The 24,585-nt window shown below is 31.4% G+C and overlaps 1 long non-coding RNA gene across 1 annotated transcript; it reads left to right on the top strand.

Annotated features, from left to right (window-relative positions):
- The first annotated feature begins 4,020 nt into the window (after positions 1-4,020).
- Positions 4,021-9,272, top strand: LOC127726962 (uncharacterized). The gene is made up of 2 exons (XR_007993733.1): positions 4,021-4,610; positions 8,397-9,272. It is a non-coding gene; the product is annotated as an uncharacterized LOC127726962 (long non-coding RNA).
- The last annotated feature ends 15,313 nt before the right edge of the window (positions 9,273-24,585 follow it).

The following is a 24,585-nucleotide window of genomic DNA, read 5'->3' as shown; positions in this document are numbered from 1 at the left end:
GATAGTGGTCTACATAAAGGTATTGAGACTCAAGATTTAACAATCACGACAAATGACACGAAATAAAACCTCCGTAAAAGGCAACCAAACACAAACTACAGGGAAAACGAAGATAAGGCATTGAAAAAATGGTTGAGATAAATCGATGGAGCGTCTAAGAATATATGCGTTTTGCATGTGCTCACATAATGGTCGTATCAGTGGCACCGTGAGTATCTATGGTTTATTGTCGCTGTAGAATAGTATAGTAGTATTTTCTCACCGATAAAAGTAGAAAACCCGTAGTACTAGATATACTATAGTTTCAGTATAGTCGTAGAAGTAGAACATCCGTAGTAGTAGTTATACCATAGTTTCAGTATAGTCGTAGAAGTAGAACATCCGTAGTACTAGATATACTATAGTTTCAGTATAGTCGTAGAAGTAGAACATCCGTAGTAGTAGATATACTATAGTTTCAGTATAGTCGTAGACGTAGAACATCCGTAGTAGTAGTTATACTATAGTTTCAGTATAGTCGTAGAAGTAGAACATCCGTAGTAGAAGTTATACTATAGTTTCAGTATAGTCATAGACGTAGAACATCCGTATAGTAGTTATACTATAGTTTCAGTATAGTCGTAGAAGTAGAACATCCGTAGTAGTAGTTATACTATAGTTTCAGTATAGTCGTAGAAGTAGAACATCCGTAGTAGTAGTTGTACTATAGTTTCAGTATAGTCGTAGAAGTAGAACATCCGTAGTAGTAGTTATACTATAGTTTCAGTATAGTCGTAGAAGTAGAACATCCGTAGTAGTAGTTGTACTATAGTTTCAGTATAGTCATAGACGTAGAACATCCGTATAGTAGTTATACTATAGTTTCAGTATAGTCGTAGAAGTAGAACATCCGTAGTAGTAGTTATACTATAGTTTCAGTATAGTCGTAGAAGTAGAACATCCGTAGTAGTAGTTGTACTATAGTTTCAGTATAGTCGTAGAAGTAGAACATCCGTATTACTAGATATACTATAGTTTCAGTATAGTCATAGACGTAGAACACCCGTAGTAGTAGTTATACTATAGTTTCAGTATAGTCGTAGAAGTAGAACATCCGTAGTAGTAGTTGTACTATAGTTTCAGTATAGTCGTAGAAGTAGAACATCCGTAGTACTAGATATACTATAGTTTCAGTATAGTCATAGACGTAGAACACCCGTAGTAGTAGTTATACTATAGTTTCAGTATAGTCGTAGAAGTAGAACATCCGTAGTAGTAGTTGTACTATAGTTTCAGTATAGTCGTAGAAGTAGAACATCCGTAGTACTAGATATACTATAGTTTCAGTATAGTCATAGACGTAGAACATCCGTAGTAGTAGTTATACTATAGTTTCAGTATAGTCGTAGAAGTAGAACATCCGTAGTAGTAGTTGTACTATAGTTTCAGTATAGTCGTAGAAGTAGAACATCCGTAGTAGTAGTTATACCATAGTTTCAGTATAGTCGTAGAAGTAGAACATCCGTAGTAGTAGTTATACTATAGTTTCAGTATAGTCGTAGACGTAGTAGACGTATCATCATTGGTATAGTGGCAACAAAAAAAGTAATAGTCGTAGGAGTTTAGTATTTTGTGTCATATCATGTATATAATACTTTAACTAAATGGCAATTTTGCAGAAAAAAAATAATATATTTTCTAATGCAATCATTGTTGGTTTAACCCTATACTTCACACAAATTAAACTGTTTTTCCTCTATCATGATAAAAATCAAATGCCATGGCATCTATATTTTACGGCAATTTGTTCTGCTTGTAATTTTCCCCTTAGTTTTTGATCAAATTCTAAATCGCCATTCAACCTTTTCCAAATACAAATTGAAGTAACCTTTAATTAAAGTGTTGTCATTTACATGTAATATTTTGAAAAATAGATTTAATGTTTTCTCCTGTTTCATGCAAAATATATAAGATTAAAATCCACATCTCTGAAACGGTCCATTACATGGAGATTGGATGGGATGTAAAATGAAATAAAATGGTTAATCGAATTGACCTTCTTACAAGTGGAAGTAAAGTGAACAGATGAAAAAGTTCACTGTCTGTGTTAGCGACCATCAGAACTGATATTCATTTGCATATAAATCACCCCGCCAATCTCACGATTGCGATGTTATCTTCCAAATATGGGTATCATTGTAATTGTTTATGTGCAAATTGTCCGCTATCAGATGATTGATTCGATATTTTTTATCTATCAAAATCTAAATCTATTTAAGAATACAAAATAAAAACCTGATATAAAACATTGCTGAAGTCATTTTCTGGATTTCTGGTCGGAATATTTATACGAATCAATCAGAAAGGAATCGACGTTTCCTTGGTAACAATCTATGATCTCTATCCTATTTCTCTCTTTAGAATATCATAATTTTTCCGAGTGACAACATTATTTCCTTGGTGGTAACTCTTTTAGGGCTCATTGTGTCTCACTACATTGGTTTCTATTTCATCTAAGCACTTCAAATTTTAATCCAGCAGATAAATATTATCACTTTTCACGTTCAGAGTTATGAGCAAAACTGACTTTAAAATGAAATTGCATGTTATCAATTTAAAATGTTAAATTATCATATTTAGGATATTCCATTTAATTTCTATCAAAATATGTATATTATATAAAATGATGTTTTAAGTTGGGATATTTCAACTACTATTTCTTAGTTATATGGGCACCATTTAGTAACCAGTTTACGCCGTTTCTCGAAACAATGGTGGAATTATATAGAACCCGATGTATATATCTAAGATTTTTCGGCTTTAAAAACATTTTGTCTACGGGCGTTCCCGCAGAAGATTAACACAGAAAAGCGATTACAGCACAGGAAATTGAGTATTTGACTATGATGCACTTTAAGACAACTATGTTCCCATGTACTTTTATTTCTCCGTCATTACTACAACTTATCATGCTTATGTTGATCATGTGATATAGTCAGGATATAAGAAATAATACCTATACTTCCCTGTGTCAGATCTACAACCAAATGGCAACATAAATGAATTGACGTCCTTTGGCAGAGTGCAAACTTGTTCCTCAACAATGGCCATTTTTTATTCTAATATTTCATTTTGAAATTATTGACAGTTCTCGAAAAATTTTTCAATATATATATATCAGTAAAATATCGCAGCCTATATGTCAAATACAGTTTACCGTTCTTTCGAGATAGAATGCATGTATGTGTATCTATCTTAAGTCTTAAATAATCGTCATCGATATTGATAAGTTGGGGGAAATCGTGCAATTCTTATCATATACAAAGGCTTTATTGCACGATAAAGTTTAGGTTGATATAGATTATCGACATTCCATCATGTGAAAATTACAAAGGTAAAAAAGTCAGTTATTTTCGGTTTTTTTTTATATATATATACAATTAAGAATAATTACAAAAATTAACATTAAAGATAAGGCAATACAATACTCAATTCGTAGACCTTGCTTTATTTGCTTATTCTCCATATTCGCAAAATTTTTTGCAAGAAAATAATTATGATCTTGACATTGTAACTTACGCTTGTGGATGAAATACAGGTAAAGAGATAATTCAATAAATAACAGCAACAAGGATTATCATTATATATACACAATATTTTATAGTTTATTCTTTTACTTAAAAGTCATAACGTTAAAATATTGATAAAGTTCGATAACGAAAGGGCCCTCTAACCAAACACTTCATGTCCTAGTAAATCAGTTAAACTCGAAGTCAACCTGTTTATCCAAAAAATATAAAATACTTTTTCCAATGACGGATTATTATTCTCATTTTCAGGAAACACAGCAGAAAGATCTCTGACACAAGTAAAGTATCAAATGATAAATGATTAATCTGTAAATCATTGTAGACTCTTATTAATGCAACAACACGAATTTTCGTAATCGATGCAAACCGAGAAGTCATCTATCGTTGCTATCAATCATATCATAGCATTCAAATTTGAAAAAAGATACCTCCAAAATACGAGAAAAAAAGTTGACACCTAGGGAAACGTGTCCCATATGCAATTCTTCATTTACCTTGAGATGTTATTTTTATTTTTTTGTCTATATCTATATACTTCTTCCTTGCGCAAAAGGTAAATGCCTTTTTTAAAGACGTCAAATGTTGGTTTGTTTAAATGCAGATATGTTTATAAAAATATCACACACTGCTTTGCGTGCTATATATTGCTGAATAATTGAGATATTTCCTGGATCGAAGTGAACGTGTCCCTATTGATCGTTCCATTATATTATGTGCTAGTATTTACATCAGCGATAAGATGGACAGCCTGCCTTTAAATCGGATCAGAAGCCCAACATCTTACAATCCTTTTATCAGCAAAAATTCAAACTAGTCCTTCTCTGCACCGCTCAATAATGTTTTATCTTCTCATATATAAATGACAAACGCTTCACTTTTGTCGTTATTTCTTCAACGTTAGTTCAAGTTATTTTTTGTTGCTTTTACTATATATTTTGATATTTTGGTGGATTTTTCCGATCTTTTTTTTAAGGATTACAGTTTTGAGTAATTGTGAGAATTTTTGATGGATGCGTTTTAGGATTATAAGAAAATTATAAGGTTTGTAGCTGAATGTTTGAGAATGCTTTGCTTCTTTAATCTTGTTTAGGATATTTCTAGGAATACATAAAAATATATAATCTTGTCAATGGGTAAAGCATTCAAGAATTAAGTAAAAGTGATTCAAAATGTAAGTTTTCAAGACTTCCGAAAGTCAGCAGTTTATGGTATCTGAGTGTCGTTAATTATTTTTTTAATGTAATCCGTCACAACACAGGAACACTTTTTTTTAAGAAAAAAAAACAATAAAAGTTTTGAAAATTCACTCAGTGACATAAGAAAAAGAGGCTTTTTCCAGTTAAATAGTTACGTGTAAACAGCACACCATATATAAAATGGTTTACCTGAAGGGTGGCCGTTAACTATATATCGGACACCACCAACACTTTTATCAACCACGTTGAGCTGTAAACTTGTACCAAAATATGTCGAGTTAGTGTCGTTCGTTTGATTGTTTGTTTGTTTGGTATTTATTGTTTTCTATAACCGCGGACAGTTAACTTGTTTAATTATAACAAAATTAATTTTATTTGAATTATATTTATGCCAGTCTAATCGCTTCCCATGCTAAATAATACATGTTTGCAAAACACACACACACACACATTGTAGCACAATAGAAATGAGAAGTAAGAATATACTTTATCTTGGGAGAATGAGAACATGAATGTCCATACGTCTATGTATACTCGAATGAACACATAGTTTGACATTTTTTCCAATGTGCAGTTTCAGTCACCGTCTATATCACAAATTTTCCAAAGGTTCATTTTATTTTTTCCCATATATAAAGCACTTGACATAAAAAAAAAGCAATCTTCTTCACACCGATCCAATTTGTGACAAATCCTTTGCTAAAATTAATTAAAGATTCAAAATTATGTGACGAGCTGCATGATTAAACAAGAAAAAGTCTAAGAACAAAAATATGCGACGACCCCGTTGCAGCCAAACTTAATGGAAATTATTTATTTAAGATCATCTCTGAGAGTTATGACAGAAAACATATAGCGCCAACAGTATACACTGCCATTCATTTTGCCTGAAAATAGAAAATACAACAAATACTTATAAAAATGTTTTAAAAAAAATCATGTAATGAATTGGCAGCTTTAATCGTATCAACCATATAGAAACTACTTTTACTACCAATAGAAAAAACAAATAATTTGATAAAAAAAACAAAACAAAAACAAAAAACAAATTATAATTCGATGGCCCTATGATAATCAATAGAAAAACAAAGTATATGGGAATGAAGCCCATTGAACTTGATAAAACTACTACATTTGTAATTCAGAATTAATTAAAGATTCACGCAATTCATAAATTTATTTGAACTTAATGTGCATCTTAAAAACATTACTTTTGTGATGATTTTCAAAGACATTAAAACTTGAATCCTAGCTGCTAGAGAAAATAACAGTATTTAAAAAAAAATGACTTGTGGAATCCCTGAGCTAATTACAACCAACTTGATAAGAATTGACCTGGGTCCTCCACCAAATACATATGTATATATCCCATGAACCCTTCAAATGTACAAGAAGGTTATGGCCCCTAACTGGCTGATCCAATATTAACATTTCATCAGAAACTACCTATATACTTTGCTGATTTGACTTGGATGATATAATTAACGGTATGGATATGAGGGGGAATGTAAATAACCTTTCCGGCTTTTGTTTTCTCGCATGTAAAGTTACAGATTTTAAACACATTTCGTTTTTAAAATCTAAAATTGCCTACTTTAAATCTATAATCATGTATATGAATAGTAGGGTATATGTAAAGGAGACAGCAACCTAATGGCACATACAAACAAAAAGATATATAGAGGTCATCGTATGGCCTTCAACAGTAGGCAGGTGTCTTTACAATATCTAAATCGTCCAGTCTATTTAAGTTACGAATGAAGTGTTGAGTATACAGAGAGTTAAGATTAAAGTTTTAACATTCACAACGCACTTTTGTAATTGGCAATATTTGAAAATTACGTAATCTTAAATTATGAAATAAAAAATATGTATTAAGCTGTAAATACATCATAAGAGTGTGAAAGTTAAAGTATGTAAGTGAATTTAAAGTGTTTTACAAATTGCTTAAATCGCTATTCCACAGCATGTAAATGATAATAAAAGTTCGTAATTTCTTTACATGCTTTGTCAGATTCAAGTATTACATATTTTATTATTAACATAGTCTTTTGATTTAAGCACGTTAGAAAATAGTGCATTAAATTGATAAAAGGAGAGTTGAATGATAAATATTTTGATTCATATTTTCTGAAATCATTGTTTAATTATCAATATAACAATTCTTCTGTTTTACTAGTATGAAGATTACTTTAAATATTAAAATGATGGCTGATAAAACGATTTTTTTTACAAAGCCCTACTTTTCCCTACCATGTTCGTATATATATTCCCACGGTAGACTTTCATATATTGCTTTTGTGCTTTTTTCTGAAATATTTGAAAAAATAAGTACATTCAGTAAAATAAATATAGAAAATGGATATCAATTTCAATGGTGTAAAGTTAATTTCTCTTACTTGGTTATAACATGGAAGTATAATGAAGTTATGATAAAAAATTTGGTTTTCAGAGGAATTTCTCTCTCTTTTTGTGTATGAATCTGTGTGTGTTGTTTAATCTATCTGTATTAAGTTTTAACAAATATATGCTTTGTGAATAGTTTTTTTTTTATTCCAACTTAAGGAAGTGTAAGTCTCCTCTCCTTTAAAAAAGAAACTTTTGTTGAACATGTTTTTTTTAACATTTGAAAATACATAATGTAGCTTGTCTTGCCAGAATCGTGATTGCAGAATCAGAATGCAACACGAAATAGAATATTTTAAATTTTAGTTCGACATGAAGAACACCATTTGCCTTGTGTTTTCTTTCATCAAATTTTGCACTTTGTTAGCCTGTTTAAACGAAATTCCCTTGGTGGAATGGCTCAGCATTTTAACGATCTTGCAGATTGGGACTGATAAGAAATTCAAGGATTTAATGATGTAGTCTATTATTCAAATCTTATCATAATCGCATAAACAGAAATAATTTTGATAAAATACAAGATATACTTATAAAACGACTAATAAACGAAGTGTTTACACGGGCTTTGAACGTTTTTGATGTATACGATATCATCTTAACATGCAATTTATTCAAAATAAAATATCTTGTACGATTCTTTGATCTGCTATCACAGATGTTTATTTACATTTTTAATCTTAATTCTTAATAAACCCCATGATGAAATTTGTAAGTGATAGGTTTTTTTGGTTAAATTCCTATGAGTTTAATTCAGAACCCCAACAGAAATTACACATCTTTTCACTAAATACTAATTCCCATTGATTCAACGCTGTATGTATTGTTCATATTTAAATAATTTCTAACTTTATTTTCAAATACACCTCACCGTTGTTATCTCAAATGTTTTTTGCAAATCTTATTATTCATTTGAAATTCAAATAAAAAAAGAACAAACCATTCTTTTTGTGAGAAAAGGCCACACAAGTATTTTAGGCAGCTAATTCCTTTTTAACTGTACGTTTACGAAATTGAATGTAATATTCATTATAAACATTAAACATACTGAAACAAAAAGAATCTGTTTAGTATGGAGCATAAGAAAATCAGGAAATACAAACAAAACAATGTAAAAAGACGAGAAATTATATATATAATTGCATGTATTTTATTTATCCCAGCCAAAATTTTCAATGATCTTTAAATTGATTTTTTTAACTGAAGAATTTCGTTTTTATTTTTTTAGGACATATACATGTCGCAAATAACAGTTCTAAACAAGAAAGAAGTTAGAATATGACTGTACAATCGTACATCTTATTTAAATTACCCGAGCCACAGACACGTCTTAGCGCAGTTCTAAGGAAGAAAGAAAGCGAGGAATATATTCATACCGTAATAGTGGTTTTAATTACCCGAGCCACAGACACGTCTTAGCGCAGTTCTAAGGAAGAAAGCGAGGAATATATTCCTACTGTAATAGTGGTTTTTAGGACCGTTATCTCATCGAAACATAAATCCACATTATCATACAGTTATTGGCCATAGGAATTAAACTTCTATCGATCAACTCTTATCAGTAGAACCAGAAGACCTTCACCAAAACATACGCAGCCTCGTTCAAAGTGAATTAATATCATAATACATTTAATGCCATACGATTAATTTTGCGTTATCTCAGTTTTTAAGACTGTGTTGTTTTTTAACGATTCTTTATTTGGCGTTACAAATTGTTAATTAGTTTTAACTACGGAAGATAACGTTGCTGATTTTTAACTAGGAAATTATTCTGTACACCTGAACAGGTTAATTGTTTTGTTGAACAAAAGAGGGATGTTTACTTTCTTGCATCACAAGCTAGATGAAGTGTATAATTAAATCAGCACCATCACAATTTTGAATATAATGACAATCATTTAGATAAGAGAAAAACCTAATTCATCATCTAACTCGGAATTATTCCTACAACAATTTACACAACGGTAGCGAGGCTGGTAAAACTAATTTACCATGAACTAATATCAAGGTGTCATCAATTGAAATATATGTGCTTTTGTAATGTTTATTTTTTTTTATTTCCTTGTGACTTTTGACTTTTTTTCTAATTAAATGTAAAAATTGAGACGAAGTTTTACGACAATTGATGTTGAATAAAATCATTTTATTTTTTGCATGTTTACGCGTTTGCACTTTCTGACTAAATCCTAATACAAGGAACCTACAGCAGAAAGTTGTGTTAGAATGCTGTACATAAAAGTATACGGTTATATACATAACATCGGCACAGGATAAGCCATGTATATTTATTACATGGACGAACCACCTTACGTGACAAGATAACGGCTAGCCTGGGATCCTGGCTCAATGCTACTGACGCGAAAAGGAGGTCTGGCTAGGATGCCAGGCTAGATAACACCTATATCGAATACATTATATTTTATGAGGGGTCAGAATTACTGACTGATTACAGTATCAATAAATTGACTTCTCAACGGTATCCGTTCATATCCTGTTAAAGATAGAGCATAATTTGTCTGTTCCAAAATTAACTTTTTACTTAATACATTTAAACTTTCAAACGCAAACACACACATACAAACAAATTATCATTAAACAAAAAGACAGTAAATCATGTTTGTTACAAGAAGTGGCTCTTTCAAAAATATATAGTTACGCTTTGGTAGTAACAACAAGGCATACACATCGGTCATTGAGATGGTCTGCTGCAGTTCAATTTGTTAGGCAGTCGGACGGACCTTTCTAGATGACCTTTTGCCATTTTTTGTGATTTGAAGTTAACCACTGCAGAAACTGGTCAGAATAATGAAGTTGACCCCATAAAAAGATAATGAAAAGTTCACTTGTAAATTAACATATAATCCGGAAGCACGTTCGCCATAATGTTTCTCTGCACGCGATCAGCACGAGACTTGATAAAAATGTTAAAGGGATTTGACGAGATGTTAAGACAAGTTGTCATCTTGATTAAACAATATGTCAAACTTATCTCGTTCCTTAAACTCTTAACTTTCTATATTAACCACAAAGTTGTCAAATAAAAGTAATGCCTCTTTGTATTTCTTTAATAATATCAGTGCTAAGGATTAATTCTATGTTATATTGTCTTTTGATAGCCAACAAATTTCGTTCAATGCCAGAAAATCACTTTGGCGTTATTTCTAAATTTATATAATATTCACTTTCGTATTGGATTTTGTGAAGTCCTGCATGAGTTACAATTGATACAAAACGTCTTCATTATACAAATTATACAATAAATAAATTCACATCAAAACATCCTTAACTGGATTTATTGGTCTCATTGTATCCACAGAATGGCGACTTAGCTCTAAAGTGTTTTCCTTTCAGAAATAACAACGAATCTCTTGGGAAAACCTACAGATCGTCCAAATTCACAAACTTGCATCAAAAAGAAATTGAAGAACGATCAGCTTATCATAGAAAATTGAACGTCACCTTATCTTGATCAGATCACGAAGAAAACTGCACAAAAATGTCCGTCAATACCAGCTAACTGCTTTCTAAGTGCTTGGCCGACTACTGCCTCTGTCAGTGGGAAAAGAGCTATAATAATTGATGACTCTTATCTATCTCGTCTATCAGAAGAAAAATGGCATAAAGATCACAGAGCTGACTCGAGGATGAGTCTAAGCGATCTAGGCAACATTTGCCAGTTTTCAATGTAACAATTAGCTTTATTTTTGTCATTTTCCAAAGCGAAAATGAATCAGGAACATATAAATCTTTGTCAAATGAATAAATTAATGTGTATCGATATCTTTAGTCTTTTTTGTCTTGAAGACTCAATTAACATACGAAGGTAAATATTTATTTAATGAGGACAATTTACATCATTGTTCATTTAATTTAAATATAGTTAACTCAGATGCCGTTACATTGCTTTGACAATTGATTTTTTTAATGGTGATACATCTGTTTCAAATCTCAAAAATCAAATTTTACAAAAGAAAATGATGATGACTTTTGTTTTTCTTTCAGAAACATACCTGTGTAAGGATGTTAGAAATGTAATGTCCACAATTTACTATAAGTTGTGACTCCCAAAATAAACAATTGGTTAAAAAATCAATGTTTTGAATTTAATACTGATATCATAGGAAAATTTATTTTTACCTAAATAAATTCGTTCATTCAAGTTAAATTGCATAATTTTAATATGACAGAATTGTTAAAATTGAAGTAAGTCACTCTACCACGCTATTTAATTGCGATTTCAAAATGTTTAAAGTGACCATTTTATTGGTTATATTGTTGTTCAAGTCATAAATTAATCATCAAAATTAAACCGTAACCTTGAAACCACAATAATGTTAAAATGATTGACTCATGAACATTTAAATTACAAAATGATATTTTTACTGGTTATTGAACTAATTAGACGATTGGCGATTTATGAAAATTCCAAAGTAATGACGGTCTCTGCGGCAAGACAGTAAGAGATGTTCTGTGTTTTGATGGGGTCCTGATAAAACCATATTCTCTTTCAGGATATGGCATACAGTTACATAAGATGCCTTACAATTATTTTTGTTGAAAAAGACTTTATCATTTTTAAAACAACTCCCGTCTGTTTTTTGGGTTCTTGTTTATTCTTATCAATATAAAATTCTGTTCGTTGCTTTTAAATGTCATTTAAGACGTGCTAGCTTTGGATCAAATCGTTAAAAATGTTTTTTGACATGAGTTGTCACAGACTGCTTGGCGGCACCTTTAAAATTTGTATACTGCTGCAATGATAAAATATATAGAAGAATCTTATTAGTCAAATAAATTTACATGTTATTCCTTGGGGTGTAGATGGAAATAATTGATCAATGTTGAAGACAGTTCATCCTTACAGCAATCTGGACATTGCAACTTGGTTTTACCATTATAATATATGTAGGGCATACAGAGACTTTCTTGATATTAAAACTGACATGAGTGAAAATAATAATCATCAAATCTTGACAAAATTGTAATTGATTAATTTCATGCACGTATAGGTAATGTTTAACTTCCACAAGTCAACGCTTACCAAAATGTCTTATAAAATTAAAACAAAACTAAAGACTATTGATACCCCTTTCCCCCTAAAAGTTACTCATAGTGTGCTTGATCAGGCCTGAATACATAGATTTTACTCATAGGGTGCTTGGTCTGGCCTGCATACATAGATTTTACTCATAGGGTGCTTGGTCAGGCCTGCATACATATATTTTACATATAGGGTGCTTGGTCAGGCCTGCATACATAGGTTTTACTCATAGGGTGCTTGGTCAGGCCTGCATACATAGATTTTACAATTCTCAGTAAAAATGTAGCCTTTAATTTTTTTACAGAAACTTTTTTCATTTTCTGTTGTTTCGAATAAATGTGCATGGTCTTTCATCTTTTCAACGTTTATATGGCACTGAAACAAACAAAATTCTTTAAACATTCATATATTTATTGTGTCTGGTTTTGAATGCAATGATTTAATAGAAATTTTACTTGAGTGTTGTTATATATGACTAGTGTTTATAAAGGGGATATAAATTGTATAGAATGCATTCAGTTAAGGAAATTGTCGTAAATTCCATTAAGAATTTGTAGTCACTGAATGTCAATTATTTTTCCTGTCCAGACAATATCTTCCTTTCCTGTCCAGACAATATCTTCCTTTCCTGTCCAGATCACGTGGTCCAGACAATATCTTATATCATGGTTTATTAGTTGCCTCTTTACATACCACAATTTAAGGTTGAAAAAAATATGTTCCTTTTTTGAGATGATAATATATATATATATGGTATTCAAACATACAAGATTATTATGTGGACTGCTACTTATGGAAGATTTTAAATACAGACCAGCATGAACTACTACTTATAGAAGACTTTAGATACATACCAGCATGGACTGCTGCTTATGGAAGACCTAAACTACAGACCAATATACAGGGGGTCGTCATCAATCAATGTATAAAACATCAGATAGCACACCTCCTGTCCAAACAAATATCTCTTATTCCTTACGTGATGAACAGAATATTCATATACGTGAAAGATCGACCCTGCTCCTTTTAACCCCCAATTCTTTACGCTTGTCAACATAACGGTTTGCACACACTTTCTGTAGAAAAAACAAAAGAAAACCTACATGGTATATCTTAAGATCATCAACTGATTTCCAATGAAGTTTACACCTTGGCAGAAAAAGCAAAGATTGGAGATTTTATCAAATCTTGAGAAACGTGAAAATATTGAATAGAAGGCTTTTATCAAGCGGTGGGGAAAATTGGCCGATAAAATCAGAAAATTGTTCGCTACTCAAAACTGCTCATTATAACAGTAAATTTACTACCTGTCAATCAGACCTGGTCGTGATTTTTTAACCGAGTTTATCTTATGTGTTGTAATTTTCTGATAGTTCGAGTAGGACTTAGGTTTTTAGTTTTTCATTCATGCTTTAGTATCATAATAAAACGAAGACAAAAGTAGATAAATCTTGACTAAAAATTAATCAGACGAAAAATATGATAAGCCTGAAAGTCACTGTAGACAGTTTAAAAATTACATAATCTGTACATATTATATTATTAAACTTAGTTGTCCTGAAGAACTTCGATTGTGCCATCCGGCACCACCCAAACAAGTACAATGACAAATTCAGTGCGTTCAAACTCTGTATACTGAAAAACCTTTGAAATTGTTAAAATCAGACAACTAACACATGTTACTGTCCAATTACAACATAAGTATAATATGAAAAACCATAATAATGATACTTATCATATAGGGCAAAGTTATATTTATTACCTCTTTACTTATATGAAAAAAATTGCGAACAGTCTTAAGATAATCTAGCAAACGACAGTTCGAACAATGCAATCGGAATCTTAATCCGATCTACATGCTTGTTTGTTTTTCGCACAGATGCTCCTTTTATTTTTATCAATAAAAAAATGTCTGCTCGCACAAAGATAAAGTTCCCTAATTAATCCGCACAAAATTATCTTTTAATAGAAATATAAAATGTGTAGTACATATATCATATACTTGAAAGCAAAGAGCAAGATAATTTATTTCATAAGATTTTTGTAGTATTTTCAAAACTAACATATTAGTTATTTGTTCCATAGATTTAACCTGCAACACTGACCTATCGATATTTCACATCTTTTGAATTACATTTCAGTAATTGCTAATGCTGTATTCACAGCCCCTATACAGTTCAGACACCTTTGATGTATACAAGTATGAAGCGTCCGTTTTAGACCAATGATTGAAAGAAAGGAAGAACAGATGCTCAGATGTTGTGAGTACTCAGGTTGAACATAAACTAAAGTCTATAACATGTATCATAAAACAGTCATTTCATTAAATTTATATCATTTAATCGGATTTGTGTCGACAAAAGGAACATATTTCAAAATCTGATATATAAACCATCAAAATTAACTAATATCAGCGTCTTGCGAAAACTAAAAAAACAAAAAAAAAACACGGAGATCAAACGCTTGTAAATTAGAGAAATGTATAAAATATAAAAATTATAAAAATACCGATCTTTACATTCGACTGACCACATGATTTTATCCATTTTTATTACAATTTTCACGGGTCAGGCAAAAGATATCAGTTGTCAGTTTTGACCCTTTTATTCCTTATTTCTGATATTCTAACAATTCCACAAAGAAATAGAGTGAGGACTGTTAATTAACGTGACTTTAGTTATGTTAGGGGATCTTTCAACTTGACTAAACAACAGATATTATCTTGCAAAGATTTGATGAAAATCGAAATGATTTTTACAGATGAACAATTTACTCTTTTTGCAGTGGGTCGAATTAAAGCAAAAAACATAAATTTGTCTGAAGAGCTAAATGTTTATGAAAGAATAAAATTTATAATCATACTTTTTTAAACAAAGAAATTTTAAACAGAAGGCAAAAGATTGCAATCCCACACACATTATCGCAAACAGTTATTTCATTATACTTATAAAATTAACAGAAAAACATTTTTTTTCAACAAGACTAAAAACTTTAAAACATAAAAATAGATAATTTTCTTTTGAAGTTGTATAAACCTCATTACATAATTAGTTTAATTTGAACATGTGGAAACATTTGAGTATAGCACTTGAATGATAACAGATATAATACTGTCTTATAAGTGTCAAAGTACTAAGTCAAACGTCAGGTGCTCGTGACTTAACGCGCGCGACGCAAGTCTTATCTTCTTCTACAATTCAAATTACAATTTGAGATAAGGTTCTGAAAAGATAAGACATCACTTTTATCATAGTGATTCGGTTTCTTTCTGTAGTAATTTAGAAAACCATTAAAGCCTTAGAAGAGTACTTGTGATTCCAACAGCCTTGTAAAATCAAACGAGCTTAAGCTTTTCTAAACTATACAGCACATTATTTGTATTCTGGCCATTGTCTGTCGCCAAAGAGTAATGGCTTCTAATAACTAAAATACGTACTAGAATAATGAATCCTGGATATATCATTGTCATAGTGATTTATACTGAGTGCGATAATACCAACGTAAATGTACATTCTAATTAAATATAAACGTATTACCATATAAACAAATCAGTAAATATCGACGTTAAGTTCATGTCTCAATGCCGTTATATATTAAGTAATATCACATTTGTCGTTATTTATTAAGTAATATCACATTTACAGATGAAAAGAGGTGTCTTTGTCTTTTCGTTTTCCTATACTACAATTCAAATTAATATTCAAGAATTGATACATTGGTCAATAATTTAATTTTGGATGTAACGCGTCTTCTGATTGGCTGACGTTGTTTTGTTTATCAGCTCTTAGACATAATTTTGTCATGTGACCGTGATGTCATCAACGTTTTTTGATGGTTTACTACGGTTTAAAATGGAATTTAGAATTAAATTATAAGAAATGACTGTCATATTTTTTCTGTCTATTCGAAATAACATAAAAAATGTGGTGCACACTTTAAAATAACCCGCCAAGCGGGTTATTCAGTGTACACCACATTTTTGATGTTATTTCTTCATAGACAGAAAAAATATTACAGTCATTCCTTAAATAAATCAAATAAAATGCATAAAATTCAAAGTTGGAATCCTGATCCGTGTTTTGGTCAGTTTTTTTTATGGCTTAAATACCGGTCGTTTTAAAAAAAATCTGTTTGTATCATATTCAAACTGCCTAAAAGTACAAAACTGTGTCTGACAATTATGCCTTGAACTGAACTACCAACTAGTGATTACTATGTATTGCAAAGTATATGATTATTTGATTATACCCTCCCATCGGGGGTATATGGAATAATTTAACAAAAATGTGTGATTATGTGATTATTATGGCATATATGCGTGATTATGTGATTCCTATGGCACACATGTGTGATAATGTGAATAATCTGACAAAATGTGTGATTATGTGATAACTATTGCACATATATGTGATTATGAAATTGATATGGCACAAATGTGTGATTGATACGTCACACACGTGTGATTATGTGATTGCTATTGCACATATGGGTGATTATGTGATTGAAACATGAGACATGTGTAATTATATTATTGATACGTCAAAAATGTGTAATCATGTGATTACTATTGCACATATAAGAGATTATGTGATTAATGGTATACATCTGCGATTATACAATTACTATGCAAAACTATGGGGTTGCCTTATTTCGATTGCAAAGTATATTATTATTTGATTATACCCTCCCATGGGAGGTATCACTTTTATACCGTGATGCACTGTTAATCCTTTATTAAGACAGTCTGGTTCGGCGCTCTGCAAAAATATAAAATCTTCAACCACAAATTATTACATGTATAGCCCTTATATCAGTTAACTGGTTCCTTTACCACAAATAACCTTTATCAGTTTATGTAAGATTATATGCAATTCTGTAAAATAGATCTTGAACGATGTTTTTCTCTTAACTTATTATCTTAAATAAAAGAACATGGCGTCCTCAGGATTAAAAAAGAACATTAATTGGGTATTAATTTCTATATTATGATAATCAAATCAAGACGCTTATGGCGTTACACTTATTCTTTCCTCGAGCTTTTGTATTGCAATATCCGCACTTTTTTCTAATAATTTGTCACACACGTGACTTGCACTATAGAAAAACGTTTGTTTCCGGTTTGCTGAATAGATGAAATATGGAAAACTACAAACTGTTGACGATTTTATATTGATGCGATGAAATATCTTTTCCATTCAGATGATTACATGGCACGTGAACGAATTTATTTTGTCGTATTTCATTTCTATTTCACAAATTGTATTCATACACGTGCCAAGAAACAAAATAAATAATACAGTTCGAGAGTAATGCACATTTTGCACACATAAAAACAATAATAAGTGATTAAAACATTTCTGAAAAATGAAAGCCCGTTCGAATATTGAAATAATTACAATTACTCGTGCATTGTAATCATAATAAAAAAGGAGATTCTGTTGTATTGTCGTATTACGTAGAACTATTTCCGTGCGATGAATCAATTCCAAGACTAAATCAGTAAATTCAACTTAATGAATTACGCAAGAGATCCGTCTTACTTAAGAAGAAGAATAACGTCCTTGCTCAACTTTTATTAAAAAAAAATATATATACCATCTGATACTAGTACACGACTCTTTCAGTGAAATTCAAATTGCCTTCTTCAAGAATAAGCATAATTCACTGAGAGGGGACAGTTTTGAAAGGTAACATCTATTTAAAAATACAATTTATACCCAAATTACTCAATATATTCGATAATAGTTTCATACGTAGTCTTCAGAATTAACACAGATTAAGCTAAACTAACGAGATACCACCAGAACCTGAGGAATAAGGCCTTAAATGTTTTTAATTTTGTTCTTTGAATATGGTAAGAAAAACACCTGGTAAAAAGCAGGACCTTTAAAAAAAACATGGTAGCGATTACAAGGAACAAGACAAGAATTCTGAAATAACCTTCGCTCGAGTAAAATTAACCTCGAATGCACAAAGAACCCAAAAGGGCCTTAATATAACAGCCAGTACCTTTTAATGTAAACATTGACGGAGAGAACTTTAACATATATATCATTCACATATGTGTTTATGGTTTGAAAATGTATATAGGCTTATGATGTTTATGTCACGTAATTTCTGAAATATATTTCATCCTGTTCGATCGAGACCCAAACTTTTGGAAGTCAAATTAGTGAAATATTTGGGAGAAAAAAAAATATGTAAAAGAAACACTATAAACCGTCTTATGTCATTTGTATTGATTTTATAGTTTTCGTATAAAAACTTAATGTATAAATGATGAGTCATGTATAATTGAAACATAAAGGCGGTTTGGTGGATGGTACATATGAGGAATAACCAGTCTACCAAATTGGAGAAGGAAAGACGACATTCCTCAAAGAAATTAGGGCAGAAGGACATCCTGACACGACCACAAGATGACAATTATATGAACGTTGGAAAGTTGTTAATGAAAATAAACTGTTGACTGAGTATTGTGCTTTACATTTGGTGCGTCAGAAATAAACTGTTGACTGCGTATTGTGCTTTACATTTGGTGCGTCAGAAATAAACTGTTGACTGAGTATTGTGCTTTACATGTGGTGCGTCAGAAGCGCTTTTCTGGATTAACCAAGAACACTCAAACTAAACAAAATGAACACCAAGGATGAGTAAGAGGAGCTATATATGACAAAAGGACCATAAAAAATGGGCCAAATTCATCTAAGCCAAAATTTGCTTGAGGGGTTGTTTGGTGGACTCCATACTTAGTTTTCTCGTTTGAATTGTTTTACATTTGTCATTTTGTGGCCTTTTATAGCCGACTATATCTACGGTATGGTTTTTGCTCATGATTGAAGGCCGTACGGTTACCTATAGCTGCGAACTTCTATGTCGTTTAGTCTCTGGTGGAGAGTTGTCTCATTGGCAATCATACCACATCTTCTTTAGTTTTATATCCTTAATAAAAAAAAACTAAATATACTACAGAAATTTACACAAAGGAACTTACTTTAAATAAATCTAACATAAACAGCAGTAGTTGTCCTTTTCTAGATTTAGACATTTCAATTTCTAAAGGGAAACTCCATACTAAAATTTACGACAAAAAAGACGATTTTTCATTCCCTATTGTTAATTTTCCTTTTTTAGACGGCGATGTTCCTTTTGCTCCATCATACGGTGTTTATATATCCCAACTCGTTCGTTATGCCCGTGTGTGTAGTGGTGTCATAGATTTTAACGAACGTAATCAATGCATCACTCAGGGTAAATTATTAAGTGAGGGATTTCGTTACCATAGAATACTTAAAAAATTTACTAAAGTCTTTCATAGATACAAATATTTGATTACTAGTAGTAAATTTGGCTGTACCTGTAGAAAACTTATCAAAAACGGTATTTCACATCCCAAATTTTACGGTAATATTGTAATAAAGGCGCGGAAATCACTATGTGATCCGTGTAAACTCATCGACCCTTTAAACACACTTATTAGTAAAGGTTATCTTATTAATGAAATAATAAGATCTTTCAATATTGTTTACATTGGCACTAACATCGATTTTGTCATCAACAAATTAAAACATAACTAAATTTGTATTCTTTTCGAATGGTTTTTGGGATGTATAAATACACATCCACGTTAATTTTCTATTTAGAGATTGCTTTATCTATATATAACATGATACATATTTATTTTAAGTCGATACTTTTATTAGTCATGTCTTCTTTGACTGTCCATGGCGTTAAAACACTAAATCCCTGGGATGTGTTTTAATTGATTTTAGTCTCTGATGCTTGGTTTTTTTTTTTATTGTTAATGGTTTTTTGGCTTTTAACTAGCTTTCAGTAACTGCGAGTACTCTCAAATCGTACTTTCGTGTTAATTTGACCTGTTGACACAATTTGTAATGCATTTCTGTAATTCAATATTTACCTATTTTGTGTTATATCTCGTCTCATTATTTTTAATATGTACCACCTTTGATAAGTATTTAGTATGACGATAAATTTTCACTTCTGTACTCGTACTCTGAACAACTAATTCATTAATTTTGTAAAAAATGTTTACTTCCGTACTCCTAACAACAAAATTATTATATTTAAATTACCTGTGTACGTTGTTTTATGTAACGCCATTTTGTCCTAGACAAGAGTTGTCTTATTGACACTCTTCCTACATCTTTTTTATTACTACTCATAAGTCTATGTTATATAGGCACATACGTTCTAATATTGTATTTATATTATGCCATAGATCAAACTTATTCGTTCAGTGTATGTTTACTTGTTTTTGTTTAAATGTCTTTTTGATCGAGTTAAGCCATTTCAATTGATATTTTATAGTGTGTCTTTTTATGTTGTAATGCTACACTACTGTCTCAGGTTAGGGTGAAGTTTGGCGCCTGTTAAAACGTTTAAACCCGCTGCATTTTTATGCACCTGTCCTAAGTCAGGAGCCTGTTGTTCAGTGGTTGTCGTTTGTTGGTGTGTTTCATAGGTGTTTCTCGTTTCTCATTTTTTTATATAGATTAGACCGTTGGTTTTCCTGTTTGAACTGTTTTACGCTAGTCATTTTGGGGCCCTTCATAACTTGCTGTTCGGTGTGAGCCAAGGCTCCGTGTTGAAGGCCGTACTTTGACCTATAATTGTTAACTTTTTATACATTGTGACTTGGATGGAGAGTTGTCTCATTGGCACTCATACCACATCTTCTTATATATATATATATATATATATATATATATATATATATATATATATATATATATATATATATATAGTTTTGAACGTTGTTTTCAATTTAGACTTGTTTATATTTTTTCGTTTGGGATTGTATTATATTTGCCTTCGGGTTTATATGATCCGTTCATCCTATTTTGACTCCTCAAAATTCAAGAGTCTATCCTAAATTGAGGTAAATTGTATGGCTTTCCAAATACCGTTTCGATTCATAACATCACTGAAGAGACATTAATTGTCGAAATCCGGATATGGTGTACAAAAATCTTTGCACCTTTTGTTTGCGGTATACCATCTTTTCCGCAAGTTTATTGTTTTCTGTTTAGTATTTAATTTATAATTAAGATCCATTTATTACATCGGTGATCCGTTTATTTGGCAATCGCCAATGGCAGTCAGCAGGGTTTAAGAACATTTGTTGTTCGACCTGTTAGTCAAATGCGTTTTGTTAAAATATACTTTTTCACTTTTTTGGTCTTTTGGAAATGTTGTTTGTGCTGTATTTAGACCCCTCTAACAAGAAATTTGTTTTGCATGCACACGTATAAAAATTGCGGTTTTTATCCAACGCAATCTTAGGTTTGAACGTTGTTTTCAATTTAGACTTGGTTGTATATATATATAGGTTTTGAAATTTGATTTAATTTTCCTTGTGAAAGTGCGTTATACAGGTACCTTTAGCCAACTTGGAAAAAAATATTAAGATGAAAACTCAACAAAGATATATATCCGGTATATTATTTAGTAAGTGTGTTTCCTCTGCATACAATATAAACAAGTTGAATGAAAAATATAAATAGTACCATTTTAACTTAAAATGTTCGACTCACTGACTGTTTATAAGTGTAGAAAGTGTAAAAGCTATTACTAATCCGAATTACAAATACAAGTAGAAATAAAAAAAATTGCAGAGTAAACTGCATAAAAACTTTATCAATAATATACGGAGACTGAAATCCCGTAAATTTAAGGTCAATCAAGTCATAATAGATACCGTATATATCTTTCGAATTAATGATTTAACTTCGCTATCATCAACCGTTGGTTTAGCAAATTTCTTGTCAGAAGAAACCTTTCCTTGTGGATTCCCCAGTAGAACTAGAAGCTCTTGAATCTTGTATCCACTATGAGAATTGTAAACACTATATAAGTGTATTTCTCTTAATTCTGCGTCAATTTATCCCTTTCTGCACCCATTGTATAAAAAAAATTTAATCAACGTGTGGTTCGTTTGATCTCAGTTCTTCATTGGTTAAAATCCGATTATGACGTCGAATTTTCTTGCTTTCCTCTGAATTTCCTATTGTGACGGCATGAAAAAAGGCGACCATGCCTGATGACGTCACATAGAAAGAACACATCTTTTTGGAGATCATTCGAAAAGAAGGAATAAATTTGCCTGCGTATTGTTTGAAAATCATTAGAAAAACAGATTCCACCACCAAATCTCGTGTAATACGATATTTATCCACTCTCGACTGTTAAATTTTAAATATTTAAAACGCTCGGCGAGCCTCGCGTTTTAAATTTGAAAATTTAACTGTCTCGAGTGGATAAATATCGTATCACACTCGATGAAGTGGTAGAATCTATATGTGTATGTATATGTATAATTGCTGGTTGAATATCTTTTTTTATAAAAATGGAAAGTTCATAATGAGAAAATTGCAGTCACCTCTTTTATCGGAAATAAAGGGTCTAAATCGATGTTAAGAGTTCTTTCCTCTTTGACCTTTTATATATCGAATAAGATGTGATACATCCTTTTTTTATTTTCTATATCAAAACGAATACAAGTAAAAAAATGTCGTGTGATGTTTTTTTAGACTTCTTCAAACATATAAAATTGATTGATTGATTGTTGTTTGCTTAACGTCCAATTTCAAATATGTCATGCATGTTCAAGACGAGAACAAGTTAACAATAAATACAATAGGTAGGTACTGCAAGTTAGGGTTCAACTGGGATGTAGGGCTGGAAAATGAGGTTATGTTGGATAGGAACAGAAATTTTGTCTTGCAACAGGCCACCTTAGGACCCCTAAGAGAGTTGTGGTAAAGAGTCTTTATCGCGTGAAGAGCCCGACACTCTGTCTCTACTGGGAGCTATCAGATTTAACGGTTCTTTCCGACCAGACGTGGTTGCGTATTTATACATCCCGCATAGCCAAACAAACGTATGACCGTATGTCTATATGTACCCCAGTAAACGGCTTGAGGTCCAAAGTTATGACAGCAACACAACATAAAATCAAGTAGAACTGTGAGCTCACTAATTATACCCCCTCTTAAAATATTCGTTAAACAGGAAGTTGGAGAAATTATCCTGAAAACCTTTTACATGGTAAAGCATGCGTAATATTTCATATTTTTAAAATTGGAAATTTCAAAATAATATGTCATAAATATATTTTGAAATTTCCAATTTACAAAATCGGAAATATAACACATGTTCACATGAAGCCGGGTAAAAAATTTCAGGATGGTCTTATTTGTAGTTCCCTGGAAAATGTGACAAAAATTTCATAGGGGCCCGTATGTATTAGTATACTATTTAAGTATTCGGTAAACAGAAAGTTGATAAGCTATAGGATGCTGACATGACAGCCATGTAACAAATTTCAGGGAGCTCTAATTTGCAGTTCCCTAGAAAAATGTGACGAAAATGTCATACATGTGTTTTATGTATATAATGTAAAAGATTTTTGAAAACACGAATTGCTGAGTGATAATTCTGAAACCACGCCACACAGTAAAAAAGAGAAAACCCGACGAAAATTTCATAAATGGCTATTATGTTTAGAATATAGTATTCGGTGAACAGGAAGTTGATGAGTGATACATCTGACGATATTGCATGCTGACATGAAGCCAAATGACAAATTTCAGGAAGCTCTTTTGTGTAGTTTTTGACAAAAATTCGACGGAATTTTCATGGGACGGACGGACAGACAGGGGTAAAACATTATATTCCCACCCTTCCTTCGGAGCGGGGGTATAATTAACAGATATCGTGTGACAACTTGAAAAGAACAAAACAACAAAAAATGAACGAACAAGGTGATATCCTGTGAAACAAGTAAATAAGATAAAATGAACGAATAAGGCGAAATATTGTGTGACGTCTATAAGATAACTACACGAAATAAACTTACTGAATAAAGAGATGTGTGACGTGCATAAGACAACTAAGAAAAACACAACATAAAACAAATAAACAAATAGATATCGTTTGTCGTCTATAAGACTATAGACAGAATAAACTGAACGAATAAGGTGAGACATCATGTGACGTCTATTGGATACTAGTAACTACAGAACATTAAATGAATGAATAGAGACAGCTACAAGACAATTATACTACATGGAATGAGGATCAAGGTGGTTATAAACATGCACCGAGTGTACACAAATTGTTGGAAATTAAAGCGCGAAAAATTTGATAAGAAAATTGAAAGCAAACTTAATTTCTACGATGTAGAACAACGGATTGAACAAACCAATAATGACAGCCTATGTTCTAACAGTATAATTCGAACAACTGAGGGATAGATGTTTCTAAAGGGGTGTCATCTGACTGTTAATATTGGTCATGAAAAATCGCTTGTAACTTATCTTTCTAGTGAAATCAATACCATACGTTATCATTT

The sequence above is a fragment of the Mytilus californianus genome, unplaced genomic scaffold (assembly GCF_021869535.1).
Source record: "Mytilus californianus isolate M0D057914Y unplaced genomic scaffold, xbMytCali1.0.p SCAF_19, whole genome shotgun sequence".
NCBI lineage: Eukaryota > Metazoa > Mollusca > Bivalvia > Mytilida > Mytilidae > Mytilus > Mytilus californianus.
This window is presented reverse-complemented; position numbering and strand designations above follow the sequence as displayed.